The sequence below is a fragment of the Suncus etruscus genome, chromosome 5 (assembly GCF_024139225.1).
Source record: "Suncus etruscus isolate mSunEtr1 chromosome 5, mSunEtr1.pri.cur, whole genome shotgun sequence".
In the NCBI taxonomy this organism is placed as follows: Eukaryota; Metazoa; Chordata; class Mammalia; order Eulipotyphla; family Soricidae; genus Suncus; species Suncus etruscus.
The window spans coordinates 38,084,457-38,104,446 of record NC_064852.1 but is presented as its reverse complement, the minus strand read 5'-3'; the positions used below and the strand labels follow the sequence as shown (position 1 = coordinate 38,104,446).

At 31.4% G+C, this 19,990-nt stretch overlaps 1 non-coding gene across 1 annotated transcript; it reads right to left on the bottom strand.

Annotated features, from left to right (window-relative positions):
- Positions 1-19,224: 19,224 nt before the first annotated feature.
- On the bottom strand, positions 19,225-19,332 carry LOC126009886 (U6 spliceosomal RNA). The gene has a single exon (XR_007496062.1). It is a non-coding gene; the product is annotated as a U6 spliceosomal RNA (small nuclear RNA).
- Between the last annotated feature and the right edge of the window lie 658 nt (positions 19,333-19,990).

Here is a 19,990-nt window from a genome sequence, read left to right as displayed (position 1 = left end):
GCAATGTTTTATTTGTGATATCTTGAGAAATATGATCTATAAAACTATTTTATACTCAATTCTTCTCAGTTATAATTTTGAGTAAAATTATTACCGCAAATATTACTTTAATTTAAAAATCATTTCAGTTTTATTTTATAATCATTATGTAATTTATAAATCCCATATACTGCTAAGAGTGAAACCTGAGAGCCAAGAGTAAACCCAAAAAATCATCACAAAAAAAACCCTGTGTCTCAAAACAAAATTAGAGAGAACAAAAATATTTTCCTTTGATTTTTGTTGGAAAGATATCAAAACCTGGAATAATTATAACACATAAGGATATTAATGTTGGCTCCAATTTATACCTTTTTATTGAATTTCTCTAGGGCACAGGTCATGAAATATGTCTTAAGTTAAAGGAAAATATTAGAAACAATGTGTATCCTCAAAGATCTGGTATTGATGAACAGTTTGCAATCTCTACAATCATGTAAGTCTGTAATCAGGAAAAATATAAAAGTCTGTAAAACAAATTTTATTAATCAATGGAAGTGCCTATATTACATTTAATAATAGTTATTGATTATTATATGTGGCTTAGCAAAATAGTGGCATCTTTATAGTCCCCAAATAAAAGTATATAGAAGTTATTATAGCAATACTACTCTAAAATAGTTTATAGGAAAATTAAAAATCATGTGTTATTGAGTATTTCCATCTAATTCTGACTGTGTAAATGAATAATTGCAATTTAATTGTCAAATCCCATTTCAGTGGCATGAGTAAACTAAGATCAAAATATATTTGAACATGTTTTCTGCATAGAAACTATCTAGAAGTTGAAGAATGTGCATTTTAAATTGTAACAGAAAGGTGGTTTAAATTTATTCCAACCACAAGTAGACTATATAAAGAAAGAGGCAAATTAGAGAATATGAATTCAGAAATGGCATTGTACTAAATGCTTCTGAAATCAGAAATGTAGCTAAGTATCCCATTTAGAAATGGCATCAAACGCTGCATGTGATTTATTAGATATAGGTGTTTTGATTAAAACTACCATTTTAGATATATTTTAAATGGATACTTTAAAAGTGAATATATAAAATGTTATGTATAGTTCATTAGAAGATCACAGCACTTGTATTTTTATTTCCTTATTTATTTAGAAAAGAAAAAAATTATAGAATTTTAATAATTTAATAACTTATTAAATTATTTATTTATTCCTATATGTACTTAACTTGATATGGCTCTTATAATGAAAAAATATCCCATCGTCTTTTTCCTCACAGATCTTAAACTCCAGGTTAAAAAAGTCTACTATATCATTCACTTATATATGATAGTTGTCGTGAATTAAAAGTATATTCCTGTTGATAAAAGTGTAGGAATTCAATAAAATTTAATGTTAAGATTTGAAGGACCGTGCAAGAGTGATAGAATATGGTAATACAGCAGTAGGGCATTTATTTGCCTTGCATGCAGCTGACCCAGGATGGACCTCCATTCGATCCCCAGGGTCCCATGTGGTCCCCCCAGCCAGGAGTGGTTTCTGAGCACATAACAAGGAGCAACCACTGAGTGTCACCTTGTGTGGCCCAAAAAAAAACAAAAAACAAAAACCAACAATAACAAAAAAAGAATAGAGGATGAATCAATGTCCTCGGATTACCTCCACTACTTATTCTCCCTAAAACACCTTCAGGAATGATTACTGAGCCCTGAACTGCACTGCATATGAAATAAAAAAGCTAAGCAAAATAAAAACTTCAGAAGATATGAAGTTGTTCCTCAGTACAAGATCACATACATAGTACTTGTGAGGTTCTGAGGTCGATTCTCAGCACAAAGAACAAAAAGAGGAACAAAAGACAGTGTACTTTGAGCAGACATAACACCAGAACAAATCAATTTCTCTTAATACTAAGTCCTTTAGTTCACTCTGGTAAAGCTTTATCAGATTTGGGAACTCTCTCAGACTCTGGAAAATTCTTAGTCTATACACAAAAGTGCTTATTTTAAAACAATTTTTCAATTTGTCTATTTTTGTCAAGTAGTATTAGTTTATTTATAAATACAATATGCTATATTTTAAAAACATACTTAAGCAAAGGGAGAAAATGTCTTAGAGAAACAGTAAAATATAAATAATAAAAGAATACTGTTGAGTAGTTGAGAAATTCTAATTGAAATTCAAGATTTTTTTTTTTTGCCTACCAGTTTGACAGATGTTCTGGTTTATTGTTTGTTTCTTATGCTTAAAACAGGACTTCTAGTATTGACCCACTAAACTTTTGGGAAGTTCAGTACAGTAGTTCATTAATATGTAAATTAGGTTAAGTGCCTTGGAAACATACAGGGGGATATGTAAATAATGAAAAACAATGAGAAGCTATCTCTCTCCCTCAGGAACTGTTTTTCCTCTAATAATTTGATCCTTATCCATAGTCATGAATCTAGCTAGGAAACACTCTCAATGAAAAATCTGAAAATAAAGCAAATGAGTTGAGAGCAGCAGTGTGAGACTGCAAATGACACTGAACAATAAAAAAAGTCATCTGGGAATGCTTTTGTATTTAATGAAGGAAACTGTACCAGGGTTAAATGGTTACAGTGTTTACTTCTAATTGGATCATGCATGTGTTTCTCCTAAGATTTGTCTTTCTAGAGATGTGTACATTAATTTAGGGCTGGATTAATTTGAGTGAAAGAAAACGGGCTATGACAAATTTTAAAATAAGGCCAGCATGGTTTTTCCTCTATGATTTCAAAAGTCACCTCTAATCTGAATAGTTTTTGACTCATAAGTATAAAGTTCTAACTGGAACTTTGCTTTATCCTCGGGATTTCTGTTTTAACCCGAATCAGCTATTTTATAGATACATTGAAAGACGTTGATTAGTAAAAGGCCAGGAAGGAATATTAGGAGAGTAAGAGACAAAATTTCCCAGACCAGAGTAACTCAAAAGATGGAACATCTGAGAAAGCGAGCTATGACAGATGATAAATGGTCAAATTTTTTGATTTGTTATACAATATTCTCACCTCCATTTTTCTTATACTGCTCTTCCAAAGTAATAAAAAACAAAAATTGCCTACAGAGAGATACTTAGTTCAAGGTTTCAGGCTAACTAAGGGTTACACGTTTTTTGTAAAATTTATCTGTAATATAGACAAAAATACTCTTTCTTTAAAAATAAATTTTTGACTCCATATTAACATTCCCATATTTTTCTTCTTTGTTAGCCTCTTCTAATCTCTTTTGTTAATTTATCCTATGTACTTTTATCATTTTAGGTACTCTAATAAACAGTAGAAAAAACTTGTTTGTTGTTGTTTTTTGGGTCACACCCAGCAGCGCTCAGGAGTTATTTCTGGCTCTCTTCTCAGAAATTGCTCCTGGCAGGCACGGGAAACCATCTTGGATGCCGGAATTCGAAACACCGTCCTTCTGTACGCAAGGCAAATTCCCTACCTCCATGCCATCTCTCCGGCCCCAGCAGTAGAAATTTTTAAGTTGTCTAACATTTTTCCATACTTAACTTTAAAATTCTCTGAAGAGAATAGTCAAATACTGCCAGAGAGATAGTAAAGCATGTTTATGTACTTGCTTACTTATGGGCCCAGATAAACTCCAGGAGAGACACCCAACAGACTCAGCAATAATCTCTGAGCATAACAATAACCTCTTAGCATAGCATACCCCCAAATTAAAAGCCAATACAACCAACAGCTAAATTTTACGAGTAGGCTAGTGATCTCTAAAAAACATAAAATCCTAGATCCAGTCCTAGAGTTCCTAGTCTTTTTAATTACATAAAAATAGACTGTTCTCCAAAATAATTATTTTAAAAGTCAATGATACCCTTTAAATCCTACTTTGCTCTTGTTTTTCCTGATTCAATAAACATCAGTTACATATCAGTTAGGTCACTAAATTTATGTCATCAAAATTTCCTCCATCCTTTCTTAGTGGACTCAGCACATTGATTCTCACTACAAAATGTTGTCTGTTCTATTTTTACCCCCGTTTTATCTTTAAAAACAATTATTCTAGTGACTATTTTAGTTAAAAGAAATGTTTATTGGAAAAAATCTACACATTCACTTATATATGTTCTGTGATTTCTTTTGATATGCAGTGGCAGTTGAATAATAGCAGCAGGGCCTATAATTAGAAAGTCTGGCCATTCTTAATTTATTATCCTTTATTGAGGAAGGTTTTTAACTTCTGTGCTGGACTTTTTTTTTTATGAAGGAGGGTACTAGTGGTCAATGTTGTCAATGTTTATTCACACAGAGTTGAATTCATTTTTAAAGTCTATTTATATATGCAAATTCCATGGTTAGGTATAGTCCTATTTAAGAAAAATATCTATAATTGAAATTTTATATTTTAGTTAACCTCTACATCAATTATACATTACAGTATATCAAACTTACACTGACATTTACTTTGTGTAGTGACTGGACTTTTCATATGCTATATCACATGGTGGTATTTCTGTGACCACATTTACTGACAATGAGAACTAGAATTTTAAATGGATGGAAATTATTTCTGTGTAGTTCCTAGAAGGAGTGTAGCTTGGACTTTGTATTAAAACTGGATTCTAAGAGTTAGGTCCCAAAGCATATTTTCTTATACTAGATTTTACATATTCTGGGACCCAGGGTTAAGTCAGGAAATATGATGTAGGCAAGAGTGAATAGGAGAAAGTATTGTTCACAATAAATAGGCCTAGGAAATCTGGGACACTCCCTAGGAATCAGCCAACATCAGCCAATAATACTTCTAAGCATTACTTCAAGGCCTTTCCCAATTTGAACCCTGGCAACCTTTAGTTCTATGTATGTATAATCATAACAAGCACCTATTTAAGCCAATTTTTATGTGAACAAAGAAGTGAATATGCCATACATTGTCTTATTAATTTTTGGATCTATCTCCCAATTTTTTCTCATAAGCTATAATTATAAATCTTAATAATCAAGAGGTTTATCTTCTTGCCTCTACGCAGATTTTTGAGGTCTCAGATATGTACTTGATCTTGCTTACCCTCCAGTATAAACACACAGAGAAAGACTTTCTTTGCATGTCTACTGATCCATTGTATGCAATAAAACAAAAAATCCAAGGGACAAACAAAACATTCAAACCAAAAATTTCAAAATAAATATAAGAATGTTTAAACTTAAAATGGCATGTTTAATTAATGCCATCAAGAACTTAATTAGTGACAATCCTAGTTAAGTGGCACTATAAAATAATTCAACAACCTAAGGAGTATATAAGGAAACTTTCATTTTGTTTTGTAGAATAATTTATAATTATGTGGGATTTTTTTCTTCTTTCTTTTTTAGTTTTTAATGAAATGAGGTGGCAGAGGATAAAGTTTTGAGCCTTATTTCAAATTGCAGGAAATAGAGATGAGTTCAAAAGCATTTGTACATAAAATGGAATGGGATTATGTGCTCATTCAAACTGACAAGAGGTTTTATCTGTTATAATGCTTTAGTGCTGAGAAAAATAAAGGTGATTTATTGTTAAGCAACAATGCCATAGAAAAAGTATGATTTGTATAAGCCTGAAGTAGCTTGTTCTTTTTTATACTAGGTCTAAGCAGATCACTTCAATTCAGCAAGTCTTGTTAAGCACTTTCTGTAGTGGGTGACAATGAGATTGTGCCTTTAGAAAAATGAAAGTGTACTTAAATATGCTAATACAAACATACTCATGCAAATGAAAATGTATTTCTTTCCATCCGTGAGTAAATTTTAGCAAGGAAAAATGTGTAAATAAGGACTTGAGAGAAAATTACCAATTATTACCACAATTGGAAAAATATTCTGAGGGAAAAAAAGGTGGAATTCCAGATAAAATTTAATGGCAACATAATATATATCTTTAATAATTAAAAACATCTTTAAAAGTGGAAAGTTATAAATTTACAAAAATTGCAAAACACTGGCAAAATATATATGCTCTTTCTTGTTCGTTCCTTCAATTAATAGTCACGTCATGCAGAGGTCCTCAAACTTTTTAAATGAACTTTTTTTTAAATTATATTTTAGGGTCTGCTTGATAGAATTGAGGAAAATAAAGCATTATGGAATATCTATTAAACTGTCTTGAAATAAATAATAGTAGGAAGTTGGTAGTAGACTGCATATGAGATTGTTACTACAGAATAGTTATGTGAATAATGAAGTATGATGGAGCATACCAGATTTCAGAACGTCCATATTACTGTGGAAAGTTATCATGATTTTGAATATATAGTTGTATTAGTAGCCTAAAATAAAACAAAATAAAATTTAAATTTTATAAAAGCAAATCCTGCTTTTATACAGCCTGTAGTGTTATCAAAGTTAGATACCGTATTTTCCGGCATATAAGATGACTTTTGAAAAAAAAAAAAGTCAACCGAAAATCGGGGTCGTCTTATACGCCGAGTATATCCAGAAAAATATTTCAATATGCAGCAATATTGCCACAAAACGAATTTTCCAACTCAATCCTGCACCAATCACTGCAAGGCTTCTCGGACAGCCTTGCTAACTCATCCAATCCAAGCAGACTTTTTATGCATGCAAATTAGACAGTGTTCTGGACCCGAATCTATACTATAAAAAGCCTGCTCAGATTGGCCAGAGTCAGAGAGGAAGTCTATTACTGTATAACCTCTGAACCTTTGCTTGTTGTGATTGGCTCACTGTGGTACATACAGTTGCAGCACAGGAACGTTCTGTCTTATATAGCGAATATAGGCCTAAACTTATGTTTTAACTGCAAAATTAGGGGGTCATCTTATACGCCCAGTCATTTTATAAGCCAGCAAATACGGTAGATATCCTTAAAACATGAACTTTGTATCAGTATAAGGTAATGAGTTTAAATTAATGGAAATTATATAATTGAATAAGTGACAGAATCGTACTAATCATAGAGAGAATAACAACATAGCCTCTTGGAATATGCTTAATTTAACTTCAAATTGTTGATCATACTGACGTGTTGTGTATGTAAATATTTTAGGGGATTATTATGTTACTCACCCTAAACTGATTGGTGATTGTGCCCCCACCCTAGGGTAGTACCTGATTCTGCTTCCACCATTGGTTGGTATCTGATCCCACCATTGGGTGGTACCTGATTCTGGTGGGTAAAAACAAGAGTCTGTGGAAGGGCAGGGCTTTTTGGCTGGAAGTGAAGCTGAGTCTTGGGACTTCAGTTTTGTCCACCGAATAAAGCGAATATTTCCACGAGCCTGACTGTCTGCGAGCTGTTTACCCACCGTTTCACCTCAGAACCGTGGGCTAGACAGGGTGGCAGACGCGTGCTCCGAGCTGGAAGAAAAAGGCTTCATCCTCCATCCCACCATCAGTCAACCTCTTCAGGGGCTGACTTGCTACACTGACATAATATAAATTATTTGGTGGCAACTTATATTTATAGCAGGAAATTATTATAAAATAAAGAATATTTGAATGAAATGACATTCACAGTCAATAATAAAATTTATTTGATTCAAAAGACAGAATTTTTCAGGAAATAATGTTTAATCATAAGAAATATATATTAAAAATAAATTATGAAAAAAGAAAAGAAAAATAAATGATGACTAATCCTATAAAATTGAAATTTTTATGTTGTTAAATGTAACTTTATATTTCTTTTATTCACTTACTACAATGTAATTTACAACACCTTAGACACACAATATTTTTATCCATTTTAGCTTTGCTGTAATTTGGGGGATTGATTTGAGGACAACACAGTGCTTAGGGATTCCTTCTACCCATGCATGGTGAATGATATGCAGGTTTTAATTAGTTTAAGTACATGTAGGAGAAACATATTAACTCTGGTTTTATCTCTATGATCTAAGTGAGTGTTAATAATTTTAGATACAATATATTTATATGTTGTATATATTCTGTTAATTTTATTTATCTTATATAATATATTATATGTTTATTAAATATTTATATATAAAATATACTAAAGACAATCCAATTCAGTCATGTACAAAACTAGCACACTACCCACTGAACAATTTCTCTAGTTCTAATTTTATAATTCCATATTTACACAAGACTAATTTTATTCTCAGTTATATATTATACAAAGTAATTTAGAAATATAGTTTCTACTAATCAAAGTAATAATAGATGTCAAGAGGAAAATTATTATGTCATCTTTGGTCCAGAGTCCTAAAACAAATTTTCTCAACCTAAGAAATGGCAAAATTGGGGCTGTAGCAGTGGCGCAAGTGTAGGACTTTTGCCTTGCATGTGCTGAGCTAGGTCGGACCTCGGTTCAATCCCTCAGCATCCCCTATGGTCCCTCATGCTAGGAATAATTTCTGATCGTATAGTCAGGAGTATCCCCTGAGTGTCATTGGGTGTAGTCAAAAAACAAACAAACAAACAAACAAAAAAAATATATATATATACCAAAAAAGGCAGTCTTTGTAATTTCTAAAAATTATTTAATCTTCTATAAAATATAGCATTTCATAAAATCACCCTTATTAAATTAGACCTAGTTTATCATATAGCTAATGAAACTATTACAAATAAGTAATTTTATTATTATTATTATTATTATTTTGTTTTTGAAGGGGCCACAACTGCAACGTTCACTGTTTACCATTAACAAGCTTGGGAAACCATATGGGACATCAGCTATTGAATCTTGGTGTGCCACATGCAAGGCGAATGCCCCACCTGCCTTGCTTTTGGTCTGGCTCTATTTTGGTTCTTAATAAATGACTAATCTTGGGCCCGGAGACATAGCACAGCGGTGTTTTCCTTGCAAGCAGCCGATCCAGGAATCCAGGACCAAAGGTGGTTTGTTCGAATCCTGGTGTCCCATATGGTCCCCCGTGCCTGCCAGGAGCTATTTCTGAGCAGACAGCCAGGAGTAACCACTGAGCACGGCCGGGTGTGGCCCCAAAACCAAATAAATAAATAAATAAATAATCATCAAAATATTATGTAAATTTATATTTTTATAAATATTACTACATAGGAATTTATATGGTCAAGAACTCCATATCATATGCATTTATTATTTATAAGTTGTTGACTATTGCTTTAATAGCATCATTCAAATGCTATTAAAATGGAAAGCTTTAAAATAATTTCAAATCTCAAATATAGATGTCTTAGCTATAAAAGAAAGTATCTATTATTTTTTCAACATAAAATTGTAGAGAGAATATAAAATCAATAGTCTCATAAAAATATTATTTTATTTCATTTAAAATGGAACCAAGTGAATATAAAAATGCTCCAAAAAGTGTGAGCAAAAAACTAAAACTAAGGTAATGAGTTAAAGGTAATTAAAAAGTCAATTTTATGTAATTTACAATGAATCAAGACCATCATACCCTCTATATCTCTATATATTGATGCAAAGTTTTAAAGTTTACACTAATACTCCTTGATTATAAAAAAGATATAGAATATTTCAACCAGAAAGTATTGTATCATTATAACATTAGTCCATGTCCTCTTAAGTGTCTGTACTAATAAATTACAAATGAACACAACAATAATATCAACATTGAATATATCTCAATCTTACAATTATTGTAATTCTGTCTTATATATTATAATAAAATGTTAGGCATGTTACTATGAAATTTCATTATCTTACCATATAACAGAAACTGAAAACAACACTTGATTACATTTTTTTTTGTTTTTTGGGTCACACCCGGCAGCAGTCAGGGGTTACTCCTGGCTCTATGTTGATTACATTTTTCTAAGGTAGATAAGATTAAAGCAGTACTTACATTCTTTTTTGGGGGGTTGGCTTGGGCCAAACTGGCAGTACTCAGTTACTTTTGGCTCTCTGCCCAGAAATCGCTCCTGGCTCATCGGGCCATATCAGATGCTGGGATTGAACTCACAACAGTCCTGTGTCAGCTATATGCAAGGCAAATACCTTACCGCTGTTCTACCTACCACTCCGGTTCCTTTTTTCATTTATATATTTTTAGTACTGACTTTTTGTTTTGTTTTGTTTTGTTTTGTTTTTGGACCACTCCTGGTGATGCTCAGGGTTTACTCCTGGCTCTGTGCTCTGAAATCGCTCCTCTCTTGGGAACCATATGAGATGCCAGGGTTTACACCCAGATCTGTCCTGGGTCAGCCGCATGCAAGGCAAACATGTCCTATATCTGCACTATTGCTTTGGCCCCATGTACTTACATTCTTAAAGGAAAAGTTGATGCTGACATATATAAATTTGGAAAAGAAATAATAAAAGTATATCTAAAAAAGGAATGTACTTAATATTCAGTCATCCTTTACACTTGCTAACTTTGTACTTGGTGCACTAAAAATGTCTTCTACACTCTGTACCATTTCTAAACTAAAAATATCTTTGCAGTGCTAGTTGCAAATGGAGGTTATGCTATACAATATGCCTATATAGAAACACACCTGAATAAGAAATAAGCAGGAGAAGCATATGTGAGAGATGGAGAGAGTGTTATACAGAATCAGTAGGTTCCTCCTATTACTGTCTTTGCAATAAATTTATCCTTTAGCTTAAGGCGGTTCAAATGTGTTTTGGTAACCTTTCATCCAGAAGAGATCTTAGGCCATACTTATCAAGAAATAATAGGTGGGAGGCATCAACTTTCCCCAATGTTAAATTGTGCTATAAAGCAAAAGTTATTAAAACATCATAATGTTGGAATAAAAAGACAGACCATCAGATTACTAGAATAGATTTGAATATTATGAGATTAACCCTCAAGTATGTGATTAATTTTGATAATTAATCTTTCATAATGGGGCAAGAAATGCAAAGTGGAACAAGGAAGTGATGTTAGGAAACTTATCAACTACATACAAAAAAGTGAACTCAGAACCCTCCTGAACACCATGCACAAAGGTGAAATCAAATGAATTAAAGACATTTATATAAGACATGAAACCATAAGATACATAAAGGAAAATTTAAGCAAAACACATCACATTGAGACCAAGGGCATATTTAAGGAGGAAACACCCAGTTAGAACTAATTACTCTAGACAAGAACTGGATAATGAAAGGGCATAAAGAGACATGCATCGCACTACTTCATCAAGGATAGTGCCAACCACAGTGTCAAAAACGAAAGAGAGAAAGAAATAAAATGCCTGCCCCAGAAACAGGTAGAAGGAAGGGGCAGGAAAGAAATGGGTGACAATGGTGGAGGGCAAGTTGCACTGATGAAGGGTGTTGTACTCCATGTGACTAAAACCAACTCTGAGCAAATATGTAATTAAGGAAGAAAGAAAGAACAAAAGAACAAAAGGAAGGAAGGAAGGAGGAAGGAAGGAAGGAAGGAAGGAAGGAAGGAAGGAAGGAAGGAAGGAAGGAAGGAAGGAAGGAAGGAAGGAAGGAAGGAAGGAAGGAAGGAAGGAGGAAAAAAGGAGGAAGGAAGAATGAAAAAAGGAAGAAAAAAAGCCATTTTAGTCAAATTTACAAGGTAATCTCTGAATTTCATTCCTTTTTAATATTTGTCCAAGAATATATAACAAGGCATACAGAATTTAATTAAAAACTGATATATCTATTGCAAGTAGTACATTAAGTTGATTTACTTTTACAGTTTTCATTATTTTGATCCAATGCCAAGAGTACAATACAAATAGAATTTATATTAAAATTTTGCTCCCTTAATTTTTATGGCATGTACTGATTCAGTATCTCTTGCCTGGGTTTTTTTCTTGGATCTTTTGTATCACTAATTTAGTTCAGGTTCTAGAACCATTGGAAAAATTTATCATGAACTCTACACACAATAATCTTACAGCATATTTTAATAAGTGCTCTAAGTTATTTAGTTTATGAAAAAATGTATTTTTCAACAAAAGATGTATACAAATGTGTATTTCAACAGCTGTATCTTCACCACATTGTAGCTTTAGTGGTGGGTTTTAAGTCTCAGAACAATCACTGTTTTGCTGACTTGATCTGAAATTTCAATAGTTTCATCAGATATTTTATTTTTACCTGAGGTAGTGCTATTGAAGGACTATGTTATAATATTGTATGATTCTGAAAAATGTCTTTTAAGTTTCCAACATATGTGCTATTGAAAACTGAAAGGAAATCAACTGCAGTCCTAAAAACCTAATTTAATTAATTATCCCCACATACACTCATGGAATTTTACTTATAATAATTACTTATAATAATTTATTTATAATATCTTTCAACATAAAAATAAGTTATCAGAGTCTGTGTCAAAGAATGGTTACAAAAGGGGCCGGGAAGGTGGCGCTAGAGGTAAGGTGTCTGCCTTGCAAGCGCTAGCTTAGGATGGACCACGGTTCGATCTCCCGGCGTCCCATATGGTCCTCCACAAGCCAGGGGTGATTTCTGAATGCATAGCCAGGAGTAACCCCTGAGTGTCAAATGAGTGTGGCCCAAAAAACAAAACAAAACAAAACAAAAAGAATGGTTACAAAGTAGTCAAAAGGTAATTATTTTGCTCTTGATAAATATTTGATTAAAGAGTTAATTGATGCTGTGGAATATTATGGAACAATAACATGACAGTAGTCAGACACAAGGTTAGAATCCTCTTTGCATGCATATAATCATAAAAATTGTATTTCTATGAATTTAAACTGTAAGCTCAGTTTTAGAGAAAGGCTAAGGATAGTAGTTCTTATGCACTCTAGCAGATTTTTTATTTGTTGCTTTTCTGTCATTTATATCCTGTTTGAATTGCAAGTCTACTCATTAGAATGGCTGAACTTCAATAGAAATTGTCTGTGAGTGCCACTAATAAGACAGTGAGAAAATAAACATGCTATTATGTTTATCTATTGTCTGTTTTAATCCATATATCGAGTCACATATAAAAATGACAATGTTAAAGCATGGATAAATAAGACAGTTTATTGTTTGCATCTCCTATGTAAAATTATTGGGCTTTATGTTCATATTATATAATAAATAAAAATTAAGAATTTTTTAAATTTTTTCCAGTCGAGGCCAGAGCGGTGATGCAAGTGGTAGGGCATCTGCCATGCATGTGCTAACCTAGAAAGAATCATGGTTCGATCCCCCAGCATCATATATAATCCCCCAAGCCAGGAGCGATTTCTGAGCAAATAGCTAGAAGTAACCCCTGATCATCAATGGGTATGGCCCAAAAAACAAACAAACAAACAAAAAAAGAATTTTCCCCAGAAACACATTTTTTTTAGAGAAACACATTTTTATTTTATTTTTCTTAGCCAGATGTTCTAAATTAAAACACATAAGAAAATTTACATAGGGATATCTTACTCAAAATTTTTATAGTATTGCTTCATGATAAATAGGACTAAGGTAGTAAAAATATATTATTAAGACTAATATTTTATAAAAGTTGATATCACTGGTATATTTTGATATAAGGAATTTAAAGTAAATTAAATTCAATATGAAATATGATTAGGTAAAAATAAATTTATACTATGTATCAATTTAAAATAATATATAAATATTCTGGAATGTAAGAAAAATATACATAGATTTTCTTTGGATATAGATTATTTATTTGCTTAAGTTAAAGTTTTTATTTTAATATAGCATAGTATATCATATTTTAGTGATATATCTACTATGAAAAATTACATAGGGTTATGCTAAAAGAATTCTCTAGCTGGAGAGCATAAAAAGAAAATCCTTTAATTTAATCTTTCAATTAAATTATGTCTGTCACACTAAAAAATATTTTAACATTTTCTGGCTTCAACAACATATTCTTAGAATGAGAAAAGAATCCATAAGAAAAAAATGAAGTAGAAGGAGAAGAATTAGAAGATACATTAAGACTGTATCACAAAACTTGAAACAGAATTCCTGTAACCTGTTGGAGAGTGCCCCAGTTAAAAAAACAACAGGAGCTAATTAAGACATGAAAGAGATCAGGAACATTTGTCAACTTAATATACCACATGCTATTGTCTAGAATTTAATGGCATATACTGTCATTTGCTCACTGAAATCACCTTTGAGATACCTTACTTGCTCATACAAATAAGGTTTTTTTCGACATATGCTTTGAATTTGTGACATTCGGGACTAACTCTGCTTTTGATTGTGACTAAATATAAATTATTTCCAAGTAAATCACTTTTGCTATCTTAGGTGAAGAAGAAAAATATCTGAAATACCAATTAAATTTTTAAATGAATAATTACAATTTATCTTACGTAATGTTTTCATGCTTATATTAAAGTTTTCTCACTTATTTTAACATCATCTCTAGACTTAGAGCTTGAAATTCTTATGTTTAGATGTACTAATTTTTCCATTTTATTTTATACTAAAAATTGAGTGTCTTAGGCATTAGCTTTGATATCATAATTAAAGAGAAACACTATTAAAAAAATAGAATGAAAAATTTTGTTTAAAAATTAAGGAACTCAAAAAAATTAAGGAACTCGCTGTTTTTTTGTCACACTTGGCAGTGCTCAGAATTTATTACATGACGTCTTGTGGAACACTTATGGTGGGATTCAGGAGACTGAATATAGTGCTGAATATTGAACCTGGACCAGACATATGCAAGGCATAATGCTTATCACTGTACTATCTCTATAGAGCAAGAACTTTGTTTATGTTAAAGAAATTTTTCAGCAGATTATGTATCACAAGCCTGAGATATAGCCATTGGGTTTTTCTCTTCTCCATGGTAAATAAATAAAAAATATTATATATAAATAATAATAATAATAAAAATATTATATATAATATATATATTCAATGACAATTGAAAGTGCCTACATCTAAAATAATGTTAAAATTGAAAATGGCAGGAATAGTCATCTATATAAAAATATTGGGTGAAAAATACATTTCTTATTGATAAATGTTTTCTTTCACAGCAGGGAGAATATTGTAAGAGATATTAAAGAAATTGGGTATTAGAGAAAAGTTGAACAAGAAAATTATTTATATTTTATGAACTAGTTCTGGAATATGTTCCATAAAAATACTCATTTTATGTTTTTCTTCCTCTCAGTATATTTTCTAGGATTATATTAGATTTTATACATATGTTCTAGTATCAAATATTCTTTGAGCACTAGGATTTTATTAATTTTGAACTAAGACAAATTTAAAAGATTATTGCAATAAAATGTTTGTTCTTCATTTTCTTGCATACTTCCAAACAATCTTTTTATATATGGCAACTATAATAATAAATAAAAATATATAAAGTTCTCTTTTTAAAAAATTATTTAAAAGAACTTTAAAAGACCTATCTTTAGCTCTTAGAATAAAATATAGAAACAAATATGTCTTGAATCAACAGGTTATGCTTTAATTAATCTATTATTTACATATTGTTGCCATTTTAATGAATAGCTTGGAGATATCACTGCCTTTGTAGACTGATTGCCAGCAATCTTTACAATCAGGGTTATGCCAAGTGAGGACAAAAATTAGCTATGAATATGATATTAGTGCAATTGATTCTTACTTTTGTAGCCACACTGAAAATTTATCTTGTGTATTGAATTCATTGTTTTTATTTTAAACTAGAATTCTGTTTATATCACTTATTAAATGTACTTAATTATACTGCATCACCAATTTACTTATCATTTTTAATTATAGATTGTTTTTTAACCCAACTTAAATGTCTGGAGAGTTCTTTGCCAAATATTGCAGCAATTTGAAATATTAATATATACTCTTCCCTAAAATCAATCTGATGTCTGTGCATGCAAGAGGTTCACAAAATGTAATAGATATCAAAATAAATGAATTTTCAAGATTCAAATTGTTATGAATTATTACAGTGGGTAGCCCTCATGTCTTGCATTGTACTCAAATGAGGAAAAATCCTTAGCATCATATATGGTTAACTGAGCCCCTCCAGGAGAGATCCCTGAATACATAAATAAAAGTAAATCCTGAGAAGTAACAAGTTGTTTCTAAAATTCCCAATACTCAAAATAACAAGGCTGGAGAAATCTCTAGAATTTCAAATTCTATTTTGTCTATGATAATGCCTGAAGATTTGCCATTTTTACAAGCTTCTGAGTAGGGAATTAAACTATGATAAGCATTTTTACTCCAAAAATGTAAAAGTAACAAAATAAAATATTAAGTGATACATTTTCCCTTTCTATAACCCCCTCATTAATTAAACCACATTTCTTTCATAATATTTAATATCTAAACTAAATTAAAAAAGATTTCAATGTATCTCTGTAATTTTCTATGATATATTTTGTATTTCTACTTTTGAACACTAATCTTTTTAACACACATAAATAAATATCTATGTCTTAGTATTTTTGTTGTTTACTTTGGTTTCATAACTATACCTAGCATTACTCCACACTTACTCCTTCCAGTGGTCCTCAAACTATGGCCTGCGGGCCACATATTGTATTTGTATCTGTTTTGTTTCTTCATTGCAAAATAAGATATATGCAGTATGCATAAGAATTCGTTCATAAGTTTTCTTTTTACTATAGTTAGACCCTCCAATGATCTGAGCGACAGTGAACTGGCCCCCTGTTTAAAAAGTTTGAGGACCCCTACCAGTGATCACACCTAAAAGGCATTGGAGACTATATTCAGGTGAAGGATCATACTTTTACCATTTTAAAACCTTAAACTCATCAATTTAATTATAAACCTAAATAGCCTTCTATTTTGTACATTCTTATTTTATGAACTGGTTTATAATCCTGTAATGATAGAATTTGATGCATAATTCATTCAACACCAAATAATCTATCAAATGTTCTTTATTGTCCACTATTGGACCTGTACCTTTTTTTTTATCCTTTCTCTCTTCCATTTCCTCACCTTTGCTAAGTTTCTATAAACCTATTTTCAGTTCTGGTATCCTTTGAGCATTTCCTATATTTGTATTTTCATATCCCACAAATAAGTGAGATCATTATTTCTCTCTCCTTTCCTTCTTTGCTGAGCATGGTGCTCACTAGATTTATCCACATACAGGAAAATTACATGATTTATTTTCTTAAAACAGAATACCATTCCATTATATATGTTTTCTGTAGTGACATTATCAATCACCTGTTCTTAGAAACTTTGATTTGCAAATCTTGTCTATTATGAGTAGCGTTGTAAAGAACATTGATTACAAATTCATTTTATTAATAATAGAGGTTTGGGGCCTTTCAGGTAGCGGTCAAGAAGTAAGATTGCTGGATCATAGAAAAGCTCATTTTCTACGTCATTTTTAGTAGTATTAATATTGTTCTCTAAAAATACTAGAACTACTCGGATTCTTAATCAGTACAAGAGAAAATAATGATGTTGTCTATTATCTCATAATCAGCAGAGCCCTTTCAATATAGCAAAAATCGCTCACAAACTGGTTTTCCATTAGTTATCCCTTGTCTTCATAATTATTTGACAAATGCAGTCATAAATTAATATGGAAGGTTGATGTTAAAATTGACCAAGAGATGTGTCTCAATTGAATGCAATTTTTTCTAGAGGAATAAACTAGACTTTTTAACACACCATGGTTTCTTCATTGCCTAATCACATTTGACTCTAATATCAATCAATAACTATATTCCTCTTATTACTATTTTAAATTGATTTTATTTTATTTGTCAAGTACTATTAAAAATGTATAAAAATAACTTAAATGTTTTAACAGAATTGGGTAAATTAAAAATTGCCAACCGCAGGGCTGGTGAGGTGACGCTAGAGGTAAGGTGTCTGCCTTGCAAAGCGCTAGCCAAGGATCAGGACCACGGTTCCATCCCCCGGCGTCCCATATGGTCCCCGCAAGCCAGGGGCATGAGCGCTTAGCCTGGAGTAACCCCTGAGCATCAAACGGGTGTGGCCCAAAAAACCAAAAAAAAAAAAATTACTAGATTTGAGCTGTTAATCCCTGTTTTACTTTAGATATAACCAAAACTCATCCTAATAGACTAAACATTCAGAGGGAGAAAGTACCCAAAAGCTTTGGCAATTATAGATGTAGTTAAAACTTCTCCTTTATGCAATCTTTAAGTCCATAGTAGTCTCTATCCAAACAGCCTTCTTACTTCTGACAGTCAAACACTAAACTTTTTAGCGTAGTACAGTAACTATGAATTTATAGGCTTATTAAGAATTTGGATAGGCCTTGGATTTGAGTCAGACCTGGCTGTGCTCAGGGCTTACTTCTAACTCTATTCAGAGATCTGTGAGCGACAAGTTTAGAGTGTGCAAAGCTTTAAAACTTTGTACTATGTTTTATAACTCTATAGTTTATTTTTAAATAGGGTATAACAAATTAAAACATAATGACCAATTGTTTTAAGAGGAAGATGTTTGAATTCTGTTTTATAAATTTAATCATTTCTACACTTAAAATTCAAGCAATATGATATGATGTAAGTAAAGTTTGTTTGCAGTCATGTTGCTCTTGAGTAGGGAAGATAGGACTGAACTGAAGAAACAAGTTAATCCACACCAATCAATTGCTAAAAACTGAAACTGGGCTTTTATTCTTCAGATAGTTATCCTCTGTAATTTTTAGTCGCATCATAAATAATATCTGCTTTCTAAGATAGAGCAGAGATGGGATGTAAGTTTTCCTGGATTAAAAAAATAGGAAAATAGGCAAAGCAAAAACTATAACAAAATACACCTCACCATACTCCTAGCATACACTAAATAAAATAAATTTATGAGTTCATGCTACATGTTAAATAAAAATAAATAAATTATGAGCCCAAAGCATTCCTACATCTCATATCTTAATTTGACAGTTATATAAAATCAATACTCCTATGTGCACTTCTTGTACCTGTACCCATCTTCCCCACAAAAACAGTTGTCTTTTTCATTATCTAATTGTCTAGCTTTCTTGAAGATTCATAGCAGTGTTAATGGTTGAAAAAAGAGGATGAAAAGAGAAAAAATAAAGAGAGGATGGGGAGGAGGAGGAGAGGAAAGGAAGTAATATAAAAATCAAAATTCTCATTGGCTCTTTTTTTTTTCTTCGTAATACTGACTGCTTTGCCCTGGCAAGCAAATTCTTTTCCTTTTTTCCATTGATTCAATTCATGCATGATCACTTTAACAGGCACTTAATAGCTTTTAATCTTCTGGTTAGGAGACTCTATTTTCATGAGTAAATCAAGCCTTTCTTCAAGTCTTCTGATTCCCCGACTTGTGAACCTTCTGATAAATTTTAAAGCTGACAAGAAACTACATTTTGACTTTCACTTTCTTTTAAAAATTTATGGAGCACTAATAAATTTGCATGTCATCTTTACATAGGGACCATCCTTTTCTTCTTTGAATGGTTCCAATTTTACTCTATGTACTGCCAAACTGAGCACTGAATTTCTTACTCGACTATTTGAAATTTTCCGAATTCATTATTGCTAATCAATTACTACTAAAAATGTTCTTCTCATTATCATCAGTTTTATTCACAGATGGATTATGCAAGTACTCATGGAATATAAATCATCCTACTAACTTACTACTTACTTTTAATGATGAACTTGCTAAACTTAAAATGCACTATTTCATTGTTTCACACAAATCATTATTATTATATCAACATCATATATATAACAGAAAATTAAAAATTATTTGTAGATATACTACTTTTAAGTTCTTTACATTAAATGTTATCTGTGGGAGACTATATAGGCCAATTCTTTAACATTTTATAATAGTTAATTTTTTATAAATTTTAATAACATGTAATAAAGCATATCTAAGTACATTGATTATATTTAAGATTCAAGTAACATTATTTTCAATGGAAACATGTAATTCTCTTCTATACTAAGATAAAATAAATATAAAAGCTAAAAAACTTCTGGAAACTTACCATGGTAATTATATGCAAATAGGATGTAGGGTATAAATTCTGAAAATTTCAGTTGACAGTGTTTAGAGAACAGTACAATTTAACAAAATAAATAAAAAAGAGTGGATTGCATAAAATATGCTTAATGCTACAGAGAAGTGTCTGTGTTTAATCCC